Here is a 22,308-nt window from a genome sequence, read left to right on the forward strand (position 1 = left end):
AGAGTAGCAACTATGAATTGTACGGTCATCAATGTTTATGCTTCTTAAGGCCGCACGGGACGTCATCATAATCATATTATTAATTTGAAGAAGTAAACCTCAAGTACCACTCCATATATCGATGAGGATGAGAAAAAATTATCACCGTGTCGCCTTATATTGTGGTTATCACTTCAATTAAGTTTACTAAGAAATCGTTGGGAAAATATCTTTGCTTGCAGTCCCTGTTATTTATTTGTTTGTTTCATATTGTTTTTTTTTTTGCTTAAATGTCGTCTGAACAAAATACAAAATCGAAATTATTTCCCTGATGTCGTTCTCAATCATCGATAGTTGGAATACCCTTGAGATTTTTTCCGACCTTCTTATGAAGCCGCGCCACTGTGCAAAGCGACGCTGGGACCCGAAAGAAGGCTCGTCGAGCAACCGGAGCAAGTTCTGGGCTGGCTTGCTGGGATGGGTTCGCTGCATATCTCCTTCCCGTCGTCAAGAGGTTCGCTTCCACGATCGGATCGGGTCAGTTGCCTTCCGAAGCTTCACCGTTTAGGATCAACGCAGAAAGTTTTCTCCGACGGTTTCTTTCGGTTTCGTCGTCGCGGCGCGCGGTTTTGAAGTGAGTGCAAGAGTACAAGCGTCGTTTTTGCTGTGTGTATGGTGCTTGCAATAAAACGGGACCTTTCGGAAAAAGGATCAAGTTACAGCAACGCCTTACAACAGAGGTCTCTCTCACTAAAAGGGCAGCAGATGTTTTTCTGGTGCACGGTTTCCATGGTTGCTGAGCCAAGCGTGGTTTGAGCTTGGTTAGGACCCCTAGGGTTGCCATAGGCAACAAATGACCTAACCTTCTTTGATCAATCGGCTATCGATCACGAAATTCACAGCCTACTTGCATTTGTGATTTGTGTGACCTCGCCGTTTTTTTTGTATTTGTGCGTGAAACGGACCATGAAGCACGCGCCCATATGTCGTTTCGAAACACGATTCGTATGGCGTAAGTAACGTGACGGACAACTAAAAAACGGGAGATGCATTGAACTACCACCACCATCAAAGGGGGCCATAAAAAGACCACTCCACTAAAGGGCCCATTTGTCTGTGTGGTCAGTGCGTGTGTCCGTCCAACATATAGCAACCGAATGCTAATTGACCGCTGAATGCGCGCCCATGGTTTAACTCTCGATTAGCGCCCATCGATCGGTTGTTTGTCCACTTCGATTCGTGGCCCTCAGGGAGAAAGTTTCGGAAGATTTTCCACGGTGTGGAATTGTCGTTTCCCTATGGTGCAACAGTTGTGTTTTTGTGACCGCGTTACGTCGCCCTAACTGGACAGATAGCAATGGCAGTGCCTCTAGCTGCCAGCTGTTGCAAGTTTGCCCCAGAAGAAGCCCCACGTTCCGGGAAAGGTGACTTGCCATAGGTGCTGGATTTACCTATAGAGTGAGGAGACGAGCTGAAGAAGATGATGGACGCCAATCCCGGGTTGTGAAATTAGTGCAGAGTGCGATCGGAAAATAAGAAGAATCTGAGTCCAGTCGGAGTCCGAAGCGAGTGTCTGGAATCGTGGTGCAAAAGGGTTCAGGTTCAGAAGCTCAATCCCAGAAAACAAAACGAAGATCGAGAATAAGAAAACCGCAGCAGGCTTTGGCTGCTGCTTGCTTAGAAGAAGAGATCTTGGCAGACTCGAAGCAAAGCAGGCTGCGAACAAGAGGAATATCGTCGTTCGTCCGACCGTCATCATCAACATCATCCGAGATCAAGTAGGCTTTTGCTGAGCTAGAGAGAACGACAGGGGCCCCAAAGGGAAGCAATTCAAGAAGGAGACCTAATATGACTGATTGGTGGTGGAGTGCCTTCGGCAGAAAAGGTGAGTTTTGCGGTGCCGCCGCCGTGCGGATGCTTCTTCCTAATTTGGAGTTGTCTCTGTTCGTTATGTTTTATCATCTTCTTTTCTTCTTAAGTAATCGATTTTCATTGTCCATAAAATTATGATGTTTTTTAATTTTTGTTCAACAACATATTCTCGTTTTATCCCCTAACGTTTAGTTCTCTGCAAAAAATGAATTCAACGCTTTTAGTATTCTGCGTTTTTAGTATTCTGAGCCATTTGTGCCCAACATATCCTTCTTAACATGCTGAGCAACCTAGACATTAGATTCTAACAAAGTTCACTCAAAATCATGGAGAAAATATTGCTCAGAATTATAAGCAAAGAGCACATCCATCTCACTCGAAACTGCGAAAATTTAGCTCAGGACACTAACGTTCCTTGCCTGGCGTGAAATTGTTGATTCAGTATTATCTGTTTAGATGTTATCTAAACAAATGAAATCTTCCCCATCCCAACTAACTATAAGGACTTATTTTTGGATTTCGGCTTGCAGTCACAATTAAGAGCGTTGATAATTTTAATTCATTGCCGACGTTTCGACCCTATGGTTTGGATCTTCTTCAGGGCCTGTGTTTATTCAAATATTTCATGAAACATACAACATACAATTACATTCCGGTCTAACCTAACATTGATATATTTTTTTTTACAAAAATACTCACTCGAAGTTAATCAACTTGTTAAATGCCGTAGCTTCACACGGAAATATGTCGGGTTAGTTTCCTCATTAACAAATGTGGTACCCTCACTGGTAAGGACTTGGACGGCGCCTTTATTGATCTATAATCAGAGTTGCTCAATATCAGTCACATCGTTGATGGTTGATGTACTAAAACTGTCAATAGCATTTGCTAGCTATCAATATCACTTTGATTTGACAACCAACAGCAATGATGCGACATCGCACTCTAGATCATAATCACCGCAGAATGAGTGATCACGTGGTAATCATCCAAGCTATTGATGTTTTCCAGTGATCAACATATAGTTTCAATCTGTCTGCAGCATTGTTAAAAATATCATACTGATAAATTGCCAATTTGCTTAATATAAGGCTAAACTTAACCCATCAGTGATATCTGTAGTCTATCGCCATCAATGCAATGGTGATGGAGTAGAAAGCGTAATATTGATGCGATATAGAATGATTCGACTTGTATCGCAGCCGGCCTGTACCAATCAGCAAATTTTAAGCGTTGATAGTGACAGCGACTATAATGTGAGATGTGCTAAAAGGTGCACACTATAAGACTATAAAAGAATGTTAGGAACTCCTTGAAGATAACACTAGCCGCCTCAAAGAGTTCTACTAAAAATCCACAAACCTTGCAATGCAATGCAAGAAATTATAGCAACAGAAGAGTCTCCTGCACATAAACTTGCAAAGTGGCTGGTTAAGAAGTTCCAAACTATGTCCAAACCTTTTGATAGTCGTTCAGTTGACAACAGGGCAGACAATCGTCAACGTCAAATAGAAAAAGTCAGCGACGAAACTAAAAGAAGCATCGTCATCATCACTCAACAAGCGTCGGATGACGATTTGCCGCAGAGATCCGATCACATAGGCTCGGCGTCATGACGAACAAATACGATTCCTTCGTCACGATTGCATTCGAACAAACGATCTCTGAATCGTCAACTCCACACGCTTACGCAACAAAGCGTAGAATCATGAGGAGAGCAAGTTCATTTGCCAATACAAACAATTATATGATGGTATAGGCCTATTCACACGACGTTCCAAAACAGCTGATTGGGAAGCTTTTTGACAGTTCTTCTATGAAAATGACAGCCTCGTGTATGCACCGGTCCTCCACCGATGTAAACTAATGCATAGACGGACCTGTCACATAAAAAGGCCTATTCGTTGGTTGGTGCGCGGCAAGCGAATATACAGTAAGCGCTAGCAAACGGAGTGAAGAAAAATTTACTCGTTGACGATTTTGGATTGAAGTTAGTCGTGCGTTATTTCGTCGATGACGAGACGACGACCTGCCCGAGTTATTATAGTGGATAACGATGTCTTTTTTTATTTCGTCATCGCACTGTAACGAATCCGACGATTGCCTGCCCTGGTTGATAATATCCAGGAGTTCGCAAGCCAACTTCAGGCCTCTAATGATACAAGACGATGCCCACCGGAGCGTGAATAAACACAAATTGCTAACGACCATCATAACGCGACATTGCACTGGTCGTTGCTGAACACGTATGGGAAACAGCAACCTACCCTGTCGGTTAAAAGTGCGTTTGTATATTTGGCAACGCTATCGAACCGATCCAACCGTTGCTATTCTTCAAAACAAAGTGACGTGCAGTCTCGTGTTTCGTCGGTATTTTTATTGTTCCGTTTTATTCGTTCCGTTTTTTTTTTGAGGATGTTTCGGAGAAATCCCGGAGGATATCTAGGGGAATTCTCGGAATAACTCCAGAAGGATTCCTAATGGAGCTTCGGAGGATTTTCTAGGAATTACTGGAGCATTCCTGGAGAAACTCCGATTAAATTAATCTCGAAAATCCAAATAAAATCCCAAAGAAATTTTCGGAGTTCCCAGTGTAGCTCGAAAAGAATTACCGGTAGAGCTGCCCAGAAATTACATCGGGACATTATTTTCAAGAATTCCCCCGAAGATTTCTCCAAAGAACTCCTCCGGTATTTTCTTCAGGAATCCCTCCGGGGATTTCAAGGAATCCTCCAAGAATATCCCCCAACATTTACTCAGGGATTTTCTTCAGGAATTCCTCAGGGGATATCTTTCAGGCATTCATCCGGGGATTTGCTGCAAGAATTTCTCCGGGGACTCGCTCCAGGTGTCTCGTCGGGTATATATTTCCTTCATAAATTTATCCGTGGATTTCGTCAAGAAATTCCTCTTGGGATTTTCTTAAGAAATTTCTTTGATGATCTGAGAGGATTCTTTCGGAGATTTCCCCAGGAACCCCTCCGCGAGTTTTCTCCAAGAATTTCCCAGGGGATTTTTAATAGCTATTACTATGTGGATTTCGTCCAGCAATTTTTCGGGAAATTTAGTCTAGAAATTTTTTCTGAGATTTTCACCAGGAATTTCTCCGGGTATTTCCACAAGAATCTCCGAGAATTTCCTCCAGAAATTCTTCTGGGGATTTCGTCCAGGAATTCCTACGGCAATTTTCTCCAGAAATTCTTTCGGAGATTTTTTCATAGAATTCCTCTGGAGATTTTCCCCAAGAATTGCTCAGGGAATTCACTCCAGGAATTTCTCCGAGAATTTTAAGGATTCTCTCTGGGGGTATTCCTAGACCTCCTTGGAGATTTTTTCCAGGAATTCAACAGGGGATTTCTATAGCAATTCCTCCAGGGATTTCGTCCAGGATTTTATTCAAAAAATCTGTCAAGGATTTTTTTTCAGAGAATTTTTCCGGAGATTTCCTTCAGGAATTTCTCTTATGATTTCAACCAGGAATTTCTGGAGATTTTCTTAGGAGATTTCAAGGATTACTCTGCCAATATCCCCAAAAACTCCTCTGAGAATTTTTGCCAGGAATTTCTACAGGGGATTCCTCACGGGATTTTCTCCAGGTATGAGATATCCTCCAGGAATTCTTCTGAGAATTTCGTCCAGAAATTCCTCCAGGGATTTCGTCCAGGAATTTCTCCACAAACTTCTTTGACGATATGCTCCAGGCGTTTCTTCCGGAGAATTCCCCCAAGAACTCCTCCGGGGATTTTCTTCAAAAATTCTTCAGGAGATCTCCAATAGCAATTCCTTCGGGGATTTGGAACAAGAAATTTCTCCGGGGATTACATCAAGAAAGTTCTCCGAGGATTTTTTTAATAAATTCCTCCGGAGATTGTTTTATAGAATTCCTCTGGAGATTTACTCCAGGAATTTCTCCGAGAATATCAAATAGCAATTCCTTCGGAGATGTTCGAATTCCCCAAGGGACTTCTAATAACAATTCCTACGGGGATTTTGTCCAGAATTTTTTTTATGTTTTCCTCCAGGAATTGCTTCGGGAATTTCCTCCAGAAGCACCTCCGGAGATTGGTCCAGGAATTTCCCTGAGCATTTCCTCCAGAAACTTCCCTGGCGATTTGCTCTAGGAATTACCAAGCGGATTTCCAATAGCAATCCCTCAGGGGATTTCGTCCAGAATTTCCTCTGGGTATTTCACCCAAAAAAATCATAAGGAAATTTCTCCGGGGATTTTCTTCAGAAATTCGCTCTGGGATTTTTTTCAGAGAATTTTTCTGGAAATTTTCTCTAGGTAGTTCTTGGGAAATTTGCAACAAGATTTTTTCCGAAGATTTTTTTATGAAATTTCTAAGAGGATTTTCTTCAGGAATGGCCCCGGGGATTTCTTCGAAGAACTTTTCCGAGAATTCCCTCCAAGAAATTTCCTTCTTTTAAAGTTCTTTGGGTATTCCTTCGGTGCTTCACCGTTCATTCCTCCTGAGTTGTTCCAGAAATTCTTTAGGAGTTCTTTCAGCAATTCTTCTGGATTAAGCTCCGGAGGAACTTTCTAGAAATCCAAATGAATCGCTGGATGAATTTTTGGAAGAAATCTAGGAGAATTGCCAGTGGAATCCGAAGGACGTTCCGAGGAATTGCTGGATGATATCCAGAAGAATTGCCGATGGAAATCCGGAATAATTTTTAGAGGAATTCCCAGAAGAAGTCTAGAGAAATTCCCGGAGAAACCTTTGGGAAATTTGAGGAACTCTGGACAAACTTCCGGAGGGAATGTAGTGAATTATTCGAAGCAACTTCAGAAGAATTCCATTTCATGTTTACTATGATGGTCCTCTCAATCAACTTTCCAAAGCATTTCTGTTCTATGAGTCGATGGGAACTTCAGTAATCGATTCATGGAGGTTTGCCTGTACTTGAGGAACTCTGGAAAATTCTGAAGATAATTCGAAAAAAAAATCAGGACGATTTCTCCATAATTCGTCCTGATTTTTCCCGGTGGAGCTCCAAAAAAAATCCCGGAAGTGTTCTTGAAAAACAAATCTCCGGAGGATTTTTTGGTGGAACTCCATGGAGGAAATCCTCGGCCCCGGAGGGAAACCTTAAGAGGAGTTCTTGGGACATCCCTGGAGGATTTTTTTGAAAAAATCGCCGGATGAATTTCTGAAGAAAATTCCGGTGGAATTCCTGGTGGAAATAACCGAAGGAATTCATTAGCGATAGGGAGCCAGATCCTATTCTTGGCACTTTTGATTCATTTCGACAGAGGGGTTTTTGTAAGCTACAGAGCTTATATTTGGTCAAAATATGCATCGTACTGAGGTGCTTCTAATTGCAAAGTTTCGGACTATTCGGCCGAGAAAAATCCCCCATGCCAAAGTGAATCTTACAAGTGCCCAAGTGGTTTTGCACCCTACTTTTTGTCTAAATTTCCAAACAATGTGGAACAAAGACTTCACGTTATGTCGTGCAAACACTGTAGCTGTCAATAATGATAAACAAAAAGCAAGAATAGCAACTACCGGTGCGGAAACAGGGTCGTACTCTACCAACCTTCATATCAACGATCGGTGCAGAAATGAAAGCATTGCTAAAATAGAACCACTTTGCGTATTCATTTTATGCACGCATCTGTGAACGCACTGGTGTGCATCGCCTAAGGTGAAGATGAATCGAAGCCAAACTACTAATTTTCAAGAGCACGAATCCGGAGAACTGAATACTCATTTCAGCTGAAAACTTAATCGAATGCTCACTACCGGCTGGTAATCGGATGTTTGGTTCTCCAGATTTGTGCTCTTGAAAATTTGAGGTTTAGCTTCGATTCATCTTCACCTTAAAGACGATGATTTCATAGTTTCATTTGATGTTAAAGCATTATTTCCTAGTGTACCACAGTGTTGATAGACTCACACTCAAAATCTCAATCAATACGCTCTCCCGTGAGAGCAAACTCATTAGAGATCTACTTCGCAAATCTCACGTTTGAGATTTTGATGCAAAATCAACTCGATCAACTCAAACCGTAAAAAATGATTCAGTCGCAAAACCCGGAAAAAAAACTCGTGAAACCCGAATGTTGTTGTTTACGTTAGAAAGGATTAACATAATTTTAGCAGACTAACAAGAAATTATTGCCGTGTATGAGTAAACTGTGGAAATACGAGACAATGAGTTAAAAAGGTGAGCCAACTCATCCATGATTTTTTGACTGCTGAGTTGCATGATTGACAACTCACACATGAAACATCTCAAGCGTGAGTTGTTAGAAATTGAGTTTTTCACAACACTGGTGTACCAGTCAAAGAAACCATACACCTTTTGGTCAAATTGGAATAAAAAAAAAAACAAAGTTAGGTATTATATAATTAGTCGGGTTACTATGTAATGAAGAGAATTGTTTTAGCTTTCGTGGTAATATTTATAAACATACTAAAGGTGCACCTATGGGTAATCCTTTTTCTCCGTTTTTGAGCAAGTTGTTTATGGCCAATCTTGAGGGCAGTTTGAAATAGAAATATTTGTTGCCAAAGCGTTGGTAGAGGTATGTGGATGTGTTTAGCATTATCAAAAAGGAATATTTGCCACACATTTTAGAAGCAATGAACAGTATACACAAATATATTAAATTTACTAATGAATAATAAGAGAGATTCGTGGAAACTGACATTTCTGTCAAAACGTGAGCCAAACAAACATTGACTAGTGGAAGTGGTTCACCTAGCATGAATGAGGGATGAACTTATCGCTGACAAAATAGTTATTTACAAATTGCAAAATCATGATTTTTTTCAGCACGAGTTGTATATTTATCTCGCATAGACTCTGAAAAAAAAATCAACTTCGGCTAGAAACCGATTCTTAGTTTTTATCGTGCCAACAATATCACCAGTCTTGCATCAGAATCGCACATCAGATATACAATCAGATGCTATGGCAGAATACACTGAGATATTTGGCTGACGGCTCCCAAACAGTACTGAAAAGTAGCACTTTTCATCATTGTTTTTTTTTGTAGGAAAAGTAGGCCATTATGTTGTGCATTTTATCAATGAAAAGTTGATTTATTTGCAACGGAATCGCAAAAAGTATTTTTTTGTATGAAATTTGACAAGTATTTGAATGAAAGATTCATCTTTGTTCATCCACTTCTCCTAGCCTATGCGTTATGTTTGTTCTGAACTTTTTCTTGTAGAGTAATGTAATCCCCCTGAAATTATTTCGGTAAAGTTTGTTTTGCATAAAGAAAACATGAAACTTTTGCCTTTTTGAATTATTGCTTATGCGATATTAAGTTGTTTTTTTCTGCTGCTAATTTTGTGCGAAATGTAATAGATACGTAACAAAATACATTTTCAACAATTAGGAAGTCATGTCAAACTCACCCGAGCTGGTGGAAAAAGCTGACCAAGATCATAATTTGTTGTTCTAAAGTAACTGACGATCACAATCAACTACTGGTTTGTTGGCGATATGAGAAAAAAGATCTAAATTAATATAAAAAATTCATATGGAGAAGTGTTGAACAATATCTTGTTGAGATATTATAAGATCAAAACAATATCTGTCAAGTTTATTGATTGACCAACAAATCAATATCATAATGTGATCTGACAGATGGCAGAGAATGAAAATAATCAAAAAGCCAGCAATTATGGTCGCACCCTTGACCTGCAGATCTATACACAGAGATGCTAACCTATCGACGAGTAAGCAAGAGCATCATGTTCTTCGTTTTCTGAGACTACTTTTTGCTCCTAGAGGTTGTCATGACGTCACACTGATTAGTCCTGCCATTTTGCTGTTGAATGTGTTTTGTTACATGTTAAAGAACTAATTTTGCTCTTGTTTACATATTTTCATATGTTGAGCTATCGCGCTGAGATTTATAAAATTTTCGAATATCTTTTCAATATCAAATTGAGATATGCGATTCTAACTTGTTCGTTTCGAGATGTAATTTTGATTTTTCCGTCTGCCCGGTCTGTTGCCAAATCATTACAATAAACTTCCGCTAATGTCTCATATGGAGGAAAAGGATAATAAACTACCATTTTTGGACTTCTTGTGAATGAGGGAATCGTCTCACTTTGAATTAGAAATTTACCGGAAACCGACTAATACTATGCGAGTTATTCCAAGTACTTCCAACCACACTTGACAACACAAAATGGGGGCCTTTGCCATGTGGTTCATAGAATGCCAACTCTTTGAAACAGATAAATCGAAAGAACTGGATTACATCTTTGAGACGGCTAGGCTTAATGGATATAAATAATACAATACAAACAGTAATAGAGAGCAAGCGACAAATATAGAAAAAGTATGATAAGATTTGTAAATGGGTAAATGCCTGGACAATGCGTACCATTAGTACTTCACGTACCTGCAGGTATAAAATAGACCCCATTTGTGGTCCCTAGCCTCTTGTCCAGTAACTCTTATCCCTACCTCCCCGTGGTGCCGCCTGGGGTACGAGTAACCGTAGGAAAGATCGGGTAACCAACCCTGGTGGGACCTTGGTCGTATGCTGACAGGGAAAAGGGGCTCCTCTCTTCTGAGGGTGTAGCTTATCAGAGCGTCTGTTCTCCATGTCAAGGGCAGCTCAAAACAGCGTCTGTTCTCCATGTTAGGAGCGGCTGATCAGCGTCCTAGTGCCAGCGTGGGACTCTAAACAGTGCTGTGCACGATGATCCTCCGGCGAGACAGGGGGTTGATGCAGGCCTTACAAGCCAGCCGTAAAAATCATCAGTACAGGAAGCATACAATGTAAATTCGCACCGGAACAATCGGCATAGACCCAGGCATCGAAAACGGACTAACGATTGGAAACTCGGATCATGGAACTGTAAGTCTCTCAATTTCTTGGGAAGTACCCGCATTCTTTCCGAATTATTGAGGGTCCGCAAGTTCGACATCGTAGCGCTGCAGGAGGTTTGCTGGAAAGGGTCGACGGTACATACGTATAGGGATGGTTATACCATCTACCAGAGCTGCGGCAATAGACATGAGCTGGGCACAGCTTTTATCGTGATGGGCGAAATGCAGAGGCGCGTGATTGGGTGGTGGCCAATCGACAACAGAATGTGCAAGTTGAGGATCAAAGGCCGTTTCTTCAATATCAGCATAATCAACGTGCACAGTCCTCACCTAGCAATTGACGATGACGATAAGGACGCTTTCGACGGCTGCCCAAGCCATGATGTCAAAATCGTTATCGGAGATCTCAACGCTCAGGTTGGCCAGGAGGAGGAATTCAGACCGATTATAGGGAAGTTCAGCGCTCACCAGCTTACGAACGAAAACGGCCTTAGACTGATTGATTTCGCCGCCTCCAAAAACATGGCCATACGTAGTACCTACTTCCAGCACAGCCTCCCGTATCGGTGCACCTGGAGATCACCCCAACAGACTGAATCGCAAATCGACCACGTTTTGATTGATGGAAGACACTTCTCGGACATTATCGACGTCAGAGCCTATCGCGACACAAACATCGATTCGGACCACTACCTAGTGACGGTTGAAGTGTGCCAACGACTCTCCGTTGTGAACAACATTCGGTACCAACGCCCGCCACGGTACAACCTGGAACGACTCAAGCTACCCGAAGTCGCCACTGATTACGCGCAAAGCCTTGAGGCAGCGTTGCCGGAAGAGGGCGAGCTCACCGAAGCCCCTCTTGAGGACTGCTGGAGTAGTCTCAAAGCAGCCATTAACAACGCAGCGGAAGGTGCCATTGGGTTCGTGGAAGGAAATCGACGGAACGGTTGGTTCGACGAGGAGTGTCGGACGGTTTTGGACGAGAAGAATGCAGCGTGGGCGATGATGCTGCAGCAAGGCACCCGTCAAAACGTGGAACGATACAAACAGAAGCGAAGACAGCAAACCCATCTATTCCGGGATAAAAAGCGCCGCCTGGAAGAGTTGGAGTGCGAAGAGATGGAGCAGCTGTATCGTTCTCAAGACACGTGTAAGTTCTACAAGAAACTCAATGCATCCCGTAAAGGCTTTGTGCCGGGATAAGGATTGAGGTATCTTGACGGACGAACCTGTGAGGTGATCGAAAGGTGAAAGCAGCACTACGATGAACACCTAAACGGCGCAGAGGAGGAAGATCAGGACAGCAGGAGGAATGGCTTCATCAGTACGGCGGATGAAGGAGACGTGCCAACTCCCACAATAGGTGATGTTAAGGATGCTATCAAACAGCTCAAGAACAACAAAGCAGCTGGAAAGGATGGTATTGGAGCGGAACTTATTAGAATGGATGGACAGGTTGGCCACTTGTCTGCACCGATTGATAGCCAGGATCTGGGATACAGAACAGCTACCGGAGGAGTGGAAGGAGGGAATAATACCCAATTTCTTAACGCAGCCTATAAAGTGCTTTCTCAGATCATCTTCCGCCGTCTATCGCCACTGGCAAGCAGATTTGTGGGAAGTTATCAAGCCGGTTTTGTAGACATGCGATCGACGACAGACCAAATCTTTATATTGCGGCAGATCCTCCAAAAGTGTCGCGAATATCAAGTCCCTACGCACCACCTATTCATCGATTTCAAAGCGGCCTATGATACCATCGACCGCGAAGAGCTATGGAAGATTATAGAGGAGAATGGTTTTCCCGGGAAACTGACTAGACTGATCAAAGCAACGATGGATAGTGTACAGTGCTGTGTGAAGATATCGGGTGCATTATTGGACCCGTTTGAAACACGCAAAGGACTTCGACAAGGCGATGGTCTTTCCTGCCTCCTGTTCAATATTGCGCTAGAAGGTGTTAAGAAACGGGCGGGCTTCAACATGCGGGCACGATCTTCAATAAATCCAGCCAGTTCATCTGCTTTGCTGACGACGTGGGCATTATCGGAAGAACGTTCCAGGTGGTTTCTGAACAGTATACCAGGCTGAAACGTGAAGCAGATCGGGTTGGATTGAAGGTAAATACGTCGAAGACGAAATATCTGCTGGCTGGAGGTAGCGAGCGCGATAGAGCTTGCATTGGCAGATGCGTGATGATCGACGGGGATGAGTTCGAGGTGGTGGACGAATTTTTCTACCTCGGATCATTGATAACGTCGGATAACAACTGCAGCAGAGAAATTCGAAGACGTATCATTCCCGGAAGTCGTGCTTACTATGGACTCCACAAGACCTTCCGGTCTGGTAAACTTCACTTCCGTACTAAGTGTACCATGTACAAGACGCTGATAAGACCGGTAGTTCTCTACGGGCATGAGACGTGGACAATGCTCGAAGAGGACCTGCAAGCGCTAGGAGTTTTTGAACGGCGTGTGCTTAGGACGATCTTCGGCGGAGTATGTGAGAACGGCGTATGGAGGAGAAGAATGAACCACGAGCTTGCGCAACTCTACGGTGAACCCAGTATCCAGAAGGTCACCAAAGCCGGAAGGGTACGATGGGCGGGACACGCTGTGAGAATGCCGGACAACAATCCCGCAAAAATGGTGTTCACCTCAAATCCGGCCGGTACAAGACGCAGGGGAGCGCAACGAGCTAGGTGGTTTGACCAAGTGGAGCAGGATCTTGGAAGTGTGGGGCGATCGAGGAATTGGAGGTTAGCAGCCATGGACCGAGTTAGTTGGCGTAACATTGTGGCGCAGGTCATGTCTTGAAGGACGTAGAGCCAGCAAAAGTAATGTAAGTAATGATAAGATTTACTGCTGAGAAAGAGGATTTAAAAGGAGAACCGGTAGATTTTGATAACAAGATCACAAAGCATTTGAATACGAAATTTCGAAAGTATGGAGTAGATTTGGTGTTCAGCAGTAGGAGTTGTCAGCTAAAGTCTAGATTGGGATCAACGGAGGATAAAATTAATAAACTGAATATGGCAGGAGTATATTAAATTTCATGTCCCCATTCCAAAAACTTTATAGGACAAACGAAACGATCTCTAGAAATTTGTTACACATTTCAAATTGTCAAGTGCTAGGCAACACCAGCCTACACGCTAAAATCAGTCTACCCAAATATGGGTAAAGTTTACCCATAATCGTCAAAAAGTGCACACACTCATTTTATGGGTAAAGTGGGTTTTACCCATAAATAAGTAAACTCTTTAAACCCATAAATGGGTATTTGATTTTGAGCGAAATTATGGCAAAAATACCCAAATATGAGTACTTTATTTCTCATTTATTTGCTGATTTTCTATAATAAAGATATTGAACAAACTAGTTACAATATTATAAATACATGCTGTACTCATTTTATTCAAAATTATAAGGACAGTTAAACATAAAGACATTGACAAACGCTTGCTCTTAAGTTGGAATTTATCCGAATTAGGGAACATCCAACTATCGCCTCATTCCATCTAGCGGGCCCCAAGGGGCGTATTCCCACCGTATCCGTAGAGTGACCGACCTTGATCCATCCAGGAACATCAGTTTAACCACAGGTTGGAATTTTCAGGTTGAAGACTTTCGATGCCGAAAAAGTTAAGTACGCCAAAGTTTGCTGGTGAAATGTTGGATTCTTCAAATAACACCGCTGAAACAGACAATATTTCAAGTGTTAGTATGTTTTTGTTAAAACAATATAAATAAATACCTTAATATTATCAATTTTAGTTGTTTTTTTTTCCTTAAAAAAACTGCCTAAAGATTATAACCACCTCTTTGCTGTTACTCGTTTATAATTGTTGATGTTTTATTTTTCATCCAAATATGGGTACTTATTTTACCCATATTTGGGTAAAACAACTTCACTTATATTATGGGTGAACTTTACCAATTTTTATTGGTAGATTTTACCCATATTATAAGTTTTATAAGAAAAACTCATAAATGGGTGAATCAACTACCTATTTATGGGTAAACTGATCTTAGCGTGTAAGGAATTTTACTGTTGTAAGTTTTTGAAGTTTACATGTACACAACGACTACGTGTCAAATGTATACTGCTTCGCGACTAAAAATGGGTGAACCAACGTGCGAAGTTCGATTTTTGACCAACTTCGCCGCGTCGCAGCTCGATTCTCAATAGTGCGCATAATGCACACGGCGGAGGGCATAGATGCGCTCTATAGCGAAGCGACTCGCGACGCGGCGAAGTTGGTCAAAAATCGAACTTCGCACGTTGGTTTACCCATTTTTAGTCGCGAAGCAGTATACAAATTGAAATTGAAACTGCGAATGTTAATGGTATAGTACTAATTTCGGTATTCCACTAAACAGCTCGAAGATTTATCTATCTTCTATATAAATAAAAATGGAGTGGTGTTTGTATGTCACGAAATAACTTGAGAACGGATTAACGGGTTGAGGAGAGTTTTTCACTGTTGCACTCGACAAAGGATGCGACGTGTTCGTGCAAGGAAAAAGTTTGGGAAAGTCTCCGGAGTAATCGGGAAAACGGGAGAAGACTCAGGTGTCATTTTGTATGGGGGATTACAAAACGTTTTGCAACAGCCTACTTGATGGCAAGACGAGGTTTGCCGAGACCACTAGTTATTAATATTTATCTTTGGTCATAGTACGCAGTTGAAAAGAAATGTAATTTCAAAAGGAGCTCACTGTTAGCTGACTATTTCTTCCGCTGAAATGTTTACTTTTCTTGAGCGGAACAGGTTACTTAACTTATCTTTCTATAACTCGATATTGTACACATAAAATCTCGTCTAGAGAAGCGCAGCACCATCAGTACGTATCCTATTTCGATTTGGGCATTTAACTTCACACAAAACTCACGGTGCCAAAGCCCAACGATCAAAACCGCATTTTCACTCCAATCAAACCATGGGTAAACCCCAACAATCATAATTCTTCTCCGGGCGTGCTTGATTGCGCTTCAACCGCCAAGAAATGGCACAAACGCTGGATGATGGATGTTCTAACTCTTTTTGATTGAAATTCTCGTTTTTTTCCTCCTGTACGACTTGAGCTCAATTCGCCACAGTCGTCGTCGCCGTAGACCATAATCCCAACCCAAAACGCAACTCAACTCGCAATCGGGGAAAATATGGAACGGCTTCGCTCGGCTTGGCCCCGGATCTCGCTTCCCGGACTTATGTCGGCCGGGCATGGCTTTTATTAGATAATAGCATAAAATTAATTTTAATAGGCTAGAATTGAAAGGAGTTTACAAATTGAAAGCTCTTTTCAGCGTGCTCTCGCGCAGTAGGCTGTACAGTATTGGACAATACGGTTGCAACTTTTCGATTTTTTTATACAAACTGGTCAATTTGGAATGGTAGGATCCGAGTTATTTGTGGGCCGATTTGAAGAAAACTTTCGAAGAACCAACTCGATATCTCGTGTCTCGATATCGAGTTAGGCGGCATCCATTTATTACGTAACGCTAAAATTGGAAATTTTCGACCCCCTCCCCCCCTCCGTAACGCTTTTTGTATGGAAATTTTAAAATTTTTGTATGAGTCGTAACGCTTGAGCCTACCCCCTCCCCCCCCTTTGAGCGTTACGTAATTTGTGGATGCCGCCTTACGGAATCATATTAAGTTATGGTTTTCAACTCGATACTTCTAAACTCGATGGTCCCTTTAATATCGAGTTGTAGATAGTTGACTGTAGTTCAAAAACAATAACAGTTTGGATGAAGTGATGTTTTTGGCAAATTTTAATAATTTAATTTTAATAAAACAAAAAAAGGAAGGTTGCTTCAGCAAAGTTTTACATTTATACAAAATGAACAAGTTTGCTAAGGACGCTTTCTGTGTAGCGTGTGTGCCTTTCATATTTAGAGTTGAACTGCCCAGATTTTTGTTCAAATTTTTTTCTTTATTCGTGAATGGAAAATAAAAAAAAAATATATGTTGAAATTCAAATTAATATTCATTAAACTACTGAGATCTAAAATATCAATAAATTGACCGTTTTGTATGGGACATCGAAAAAGTTGCAAATATTTTGTCCAATACTGTATGTAATTGTGTGTGCACTGAGAAAAATCTACACGTCAAGGTCGTGTGTTTTACTTATAGATTTGCGCAAAGAGGAAAACCACATGATTTGAGTGTAGTAGCCATATGGATTTCATCATCGATTTCACGGTATAATAACATGTGTATCAACATTAGGTTGTCATGCGAAACAAACATGAATTTCCTAATATTAAATCATGAAAACCAACTGATTTGCTAATTGAATTCGAAATGTAGTAGCTTTAGATAGTCATGTGTGATAGAACATAAATGTCATGGGACTGAAAGAAGAAATTTGGTAGAAGAACTTTTGCTCCCCAAAGTATGGATCCGAGGCTCCTCTGCTTGTCGCAAGCTCTCTTGAGTTTTTTTAAAACCCGTGAGCCAGCAACAAGCGGGGCGCCGCAAATCCATAATTTGAGAAGCCAGGGATAAGCATATTCCATTTTTTCGAAACTGAAAGCCAGGAAAATCTGTTAGTGGAATCCGATTTTTCTACTAAACTATACATTATAATCAATGTTTTCTTATAGAAAGTTAGAATTCTCGTATATCGGTCAACTTCACTAATAAAAGAAAAATCGAATTCACAAATTTTCATCTAACACTTTCAGCTTCAAAATTTGCTTCTTCTCTTTGGAAGCATGATGATGACTGTCGTTCGACACGAGGTCCAACCGCAATTCAGTTCACTATGCATCCCATGGGTTGATCACAAACAATTTAGAAGCTTTGAACATGGAAATCGATAGCATAGCTCATGGATTTCATCATAACAATCTCATTGCGCATATCAATGAATCGACCAACTTGAACATGATGATTATGACACAAGATAACCATAAGCAAAACACACTGAATCCGTGTTGGAGTGATGATCTATGCGTCCATAGGTTGACACATACGAATCTGAAGAGAAAGCTTCGGGAACTTATGTGGAAAAAATATGGAATCCCTGTTGTCGGTTGATGAATCAATCCATGAAGCAAAACAAAGGAATTTAATATGTAACACACACGAAGTTTGCAAGAAAATCATAGCAAATCGATATGGACGTTCATGAATCGATCCATAATTTTAAACACACAGATCGAGCGTGTGGATTTTTATCAGTGTGGAATTCCAGAACTGGTTTCGTCGAGCGAAAAGCAGAGAGCGAGAGGTTAGGTTAGGTTAGGCCGATGGTTCGCTGCGCGGTCAAAGCAAGCCACGGACAAGATTCTGACATGCGGAGAAAAGGCAGAGTCAACAATAACAACACCGAATTGAAGAGAGGAACAAAACGTTGGTTGAACACATAGCCTACTCTGTCAGACAGTCAGGTAGGGTTTAATCTAGAATAAATTGTGGAGAAATGGTGGAATGATGATGGGTAAATACGAACGAAACGATGATGGGTTTTTGAACGATTCGGATCGACACATTTGAATTAGAATTTGGTTCGAATTTGAGCGGTTTTATCGATCTTGTTGATGTGACGGATGAGTAGTTGTCCGGTTAGTTATCGCGGCTCTTGTAAACTAACACATCAGATTGGAAATTGGCTGGCCGTGTCGTTACTTGAGCAGGAAGCCGTTGATGGGTACTTAGAAACAGAAGCTGTCACCTGTCAGATTGCTAGATGGAGACACACCCGGGAAGAATCGAGAATTTAGATGTCTGGAATATGGACTGGACAGCGATAATGATATTCGCTTTATCTAACATCATCTTTTATGACTCTGCGTTCCCACTGGAACTTGCCTTACCTTCTTCTACTTGGCATTACGTTCCTAAATACATTAGAAAATCACAAGAACCCTGAACACAGAATCATCAGAAAGGTTTAGTCGATATAAGGATCAGAATCGCCTGAGCATTTACTTGTAAATCTGAGCAGGAGTATTGAGCAGGTTTGGCTTATAACTGTCAACATTTTCAGGTATAATTATTTTGAATCGTGAGCTAAAAAACCTTTTGCTAAAATTTTTTTAATCCTAAGTAGGCAGAATTTTCTATGTAGCTTGTAAAATAATGTGCAGAATCCAGGTTTTTGTGCCCTTGAGCCATTCTTCCCAAGTAGCACGTGAAACATCTTCCAATGAGATGCTTTTCAAAAATGGTTTCAAACACGTATCAATAAAAGCATCTGTAGCTTACCAGGTTCTAGTTCGGTTGCATAACAATATTAATGCTCATAAAGTTTCATTGCCGTTTCAGTGAACATGCATTTCACTCCTTGTTTGACGTTCAACATTTTTAAAACGACGAGATTTGCTGCAAATGTCATTTGCAAATAGCAATGAAGTCAAGTTTATCAAGATGTTTTAAGCAACCTTTCAAACAAACTCTTGAAACTTCTCCCGAAATGCCGGTTTTAATGTTATGTTTCAAATTACTTTCATTGAAAGCATTCGCAACTTGCATTCAATTTTCGTTCTCATACCCATAACTCAAGAAGATTCATCCCAGTTGCGAGAAAGTTGCACTAAACTACGTGTATGACAGCTAGAAGTTTGTTTGTTTCAATCCAGTTGTAATATGGTTGAGTTGCACCTTACGTATCATCTAACAACGAAAACATGGGCTAGCAACAGTTTGTTTGTTTGAATGGTGTTTCTTATGTGTTGCGCGGAAGATTTTGTGAAAAGTTTAGATTATTTCAGGCGTGGCCTAATTTCGCCAGTAATGAACTTTTATTCAGAAGGGTACAGAAGGGTGCAACAAGCTTTGATTAAGGTGAAACATCTCGGAATTCAAAGATGGCCGGCACAATGGCCGACTTCTCCCCCTACTCACGTTTTCAAATGCACAAAACTGGAGAAATAGTTGGCAAACGATCCTGATCTTCTTATTTTAAGCTTTCTGCTAGTGCACAAAGCCAAAATAAAAAGCGCAATGTTGTGGAATGCTTTCTTCGCGAAATTTGTGCCTCTGAAGTTTTAGTGCAATCTTAGAAGTTGATTCCAAACTGTTTCACCTTAATGGGCCATGTGGTCGCTTTTATAGTGCATTGGCGAAGCAATTGTTCGAAGAGCTGGTGGAGTAGTGAGTAGAGGAGAAGATTGGTGACCTTGAGGTCGGTAGTTCACATTTTTGTTATAATTTTTGTTATCATTTTTTTTGTTTTAAGTATTTAGCAACAAATAAGCAATTTCGATATAACTATATGTTGCAAACAGACTCCGTCTCTTGCGCTTTTTGCGTTGCTATTCAGTGCAATTGTAAGTCATATTTTTAACAATTGACAATTCTGATTAGCTTCAAAAGATAATTTTATTCTTGAATTGAAACAAACTGTGCTGCTTGGGTTGTTTTCCCATCGGGTCATAACGATCACTTCTTGAGTTCATTTGAACAACGTCCACTAAACCATTGGACAGCTTCTTCACAATGCTGATGTTCAGGCGCCCCAAACGTTTTTGTCAAACTTCGAGGGATGCTTCACACGTACTCATTACTGATCAAGCATATCATATACCGCGTGGCACCGGAATCCAGATACCATTCGTCTTAATCAGTAGAGTTGAATGTTGCTAAAATGATACAAAATGCATCTGCTTTTCGATTCGTAAGATTCTCTGGACAGAATTTGACAATGGTCACCAGAAAATTGTTCGGTGTTCCTCAAGGGGGTGGTCACTCTACGCAGTGTGCCTTGCACATTTCGGCACACTGACTGGCACAGTTTGTTTTATAGTGGATTGCTATAAACAGAGTTGGGAAAAAATCTGAAATTCACTCTACAAGACTATACGGTAGTCAATCAAAGCCAATCACAGTCAGCGAAGCCAGTGAAACTCACGCCCATCGCTGCTGTAGGCAAAGAGCCTTGAAAATTGCAAAACACCCGTTGCTAAGGGCAACCCAAAATTACTGTAGAAAAATGTTCTATTTCCCGCATTTAGAGCCTTCAATGACGCTACTAATTTAGAGAAATTCATGTAGGGAAAGTGGTGGTAAAATGAACACCGTTTCTTTTATCGAGAAAAAACTAATTTGGATGATTTTTTATCACGCACGGACGATTTAGAGCATAAATCTGAGTGTTCGAGTTGATACGTAGGTCAATAGAAGCGAAAACTAAGATTTTAGAAAACCACGTTTGAAAATTAGAACTTACGTAACTTTTAGCTCGGAAGACTTGAGGTTTTTCGGTGAGGTGAATATCGTTATGATATGATGTCAAATCTGATATCTTTAGAATTCTTTTTGAATGGGTTACAATCATTAATGGATGTATTTTCGGTGGGGCAATGAAAATTTTCAGAAATATTTGTTTTGCTCACGTTTTTTGCATGGTGTTCGTTTTACCACCAACCGCTGTTCATTTTACCCGCATAGTGCAGGTAAAATGAACATTTGCATCTCTTTTTGATAGCGATGAAAATATGTGAAAATTTATCTATTTTAGTCTGAATCCATGTCGCTGCTATAGATTACATCCCTATTTTTGATGTTGTGCGACAGAACTATACAAATTTCTCGTTTTTCTATCAGAAACAAGATGATTTCCTTAAGGTGTTCATTTTACCACCCCTTCCCCTACCCAATATAGGCTACTTGATGAGATTCATGATTTTAAACTACTGTACTGCCTTTATACGCATAATTGTCCCATGTTACTTTTAGTGCATTTTGACTTTTTGTCATCAAACAGTTTATTTTTACGTATAGTTTTAGAAAACACTTTCCAAAACTTAACTTTGTTCGGAAACTCAATGAAAAGCAAGCCAAGTCAATTTGTCCCATTGTTGAATTTCCACGCATAACTGTCCCACTACTGTATTTCTACGCATAACAGTCACACCATACAATTCGCTGCGCTGATCTCGAACAAAATATTCAGCAGACAGTTTTGAATTTGCTGGTGTTTGGGAAAATCGTTATGAATATCTTCTTACGTTGGATTTACACCCCATGCGGAACACAACCTGTTTTATGTGTTTGTATTATCGGGATGCATTCATCATTCATGCAAGCCTGACGTCAAATTTGATTGAACTTTCAATATCAAAATATTGAATGACATTTGATTCGCTCTTCCTACTGGATGCAGAATTCTGTTTCCTGACGACATCAAAATTGTATTAGTTGTTCGTTGCGAGATCGAATGTCTGGTGCTACAACATCTAATCAACGTTTTTTGCGAATGGTGCGGTAGGCACTTCGTCACCATAAGTGTTCTAAAATGCAACGTTATCGGTTTTCACCGCAAGCAAAATACAACAATCTTCAACTATACCATTGATGATCTGCCACTACATCGTGTAGATACTATTCGAGACCTAGGTGTCACGCTAGATTCAGCTCTAACTGTTAAGCCCCATTATCTGGAAACTATCGCCAAAGCTAATGAACAGCTCGGATTTATATTCAAAATTGTGGATGAATTCCGTGAGCCAACCTGTCTCAAAGCGTTGTACTGCTCCCTTGTTCGGATCTGTCATCTGGTGCCCATACCAAAGGGTTTAGATAATGCGACTGGAGACCGTGCAAAGAAAATTTGTGCGCTATGTCCTTCGGCATCTGCCGTGGAGAGACCCCACAAGTCTGCCACCATATGAACATCGGTGTCAACT

At 40.9% G+C, this 22,308-nt stretch overlaps 1 protein-coding gene and 1 long non-coding RNA gene across 2 annotated transcripts in view; one reads left to right on the top strand and one right to left on the bottom strand.

The window, feature by feature from the left end:
- Positions 1-300: 300 nt before the first annotated feature.
- LOC5576541 (rho guanine nucleotide exchange factor 10) overlaps positions 301-22,308 on the top strand; it is a 426,336-nt gene continuing 404,328 nt past the window's right edge. The window contains exon 1 of the mRNA XM_021839087.1: positions 301-1,864. The gene's annotated coding sequence lies outside the window, so the exon portion shown is untranslated. The remainder of the gene's footprint in view (positions 1,865-22,308) is intronic.
- LOC110674781 lies at positions 14,294-14,474 on the bottom strand. Its single transcript, XR_002499190.1, has 2 exons — positions 14,419-14,474; positions 14,294-14,358 (listed from the first exon to the last, which is right to left on the bottom strand). It is a non-coding gene; the product is annotated as an uncharacterized LOC110674781 (long non-coding RNA).

This window comes from Aedes aegypti, chromosome 1, assembly GCF_002204515.2.
Source record: "Aedes aegypti strain LVP_AGWG chromosome 1, AaegL5.0 Primary Assembly, whole genome shotgun sequence".
Classification (NCBI taxonomy): Eukaryota; Metazoa; Arthropoda; class Insecta; order Diptera; family Culicidae; genus Aedes; species Aedes aegypti.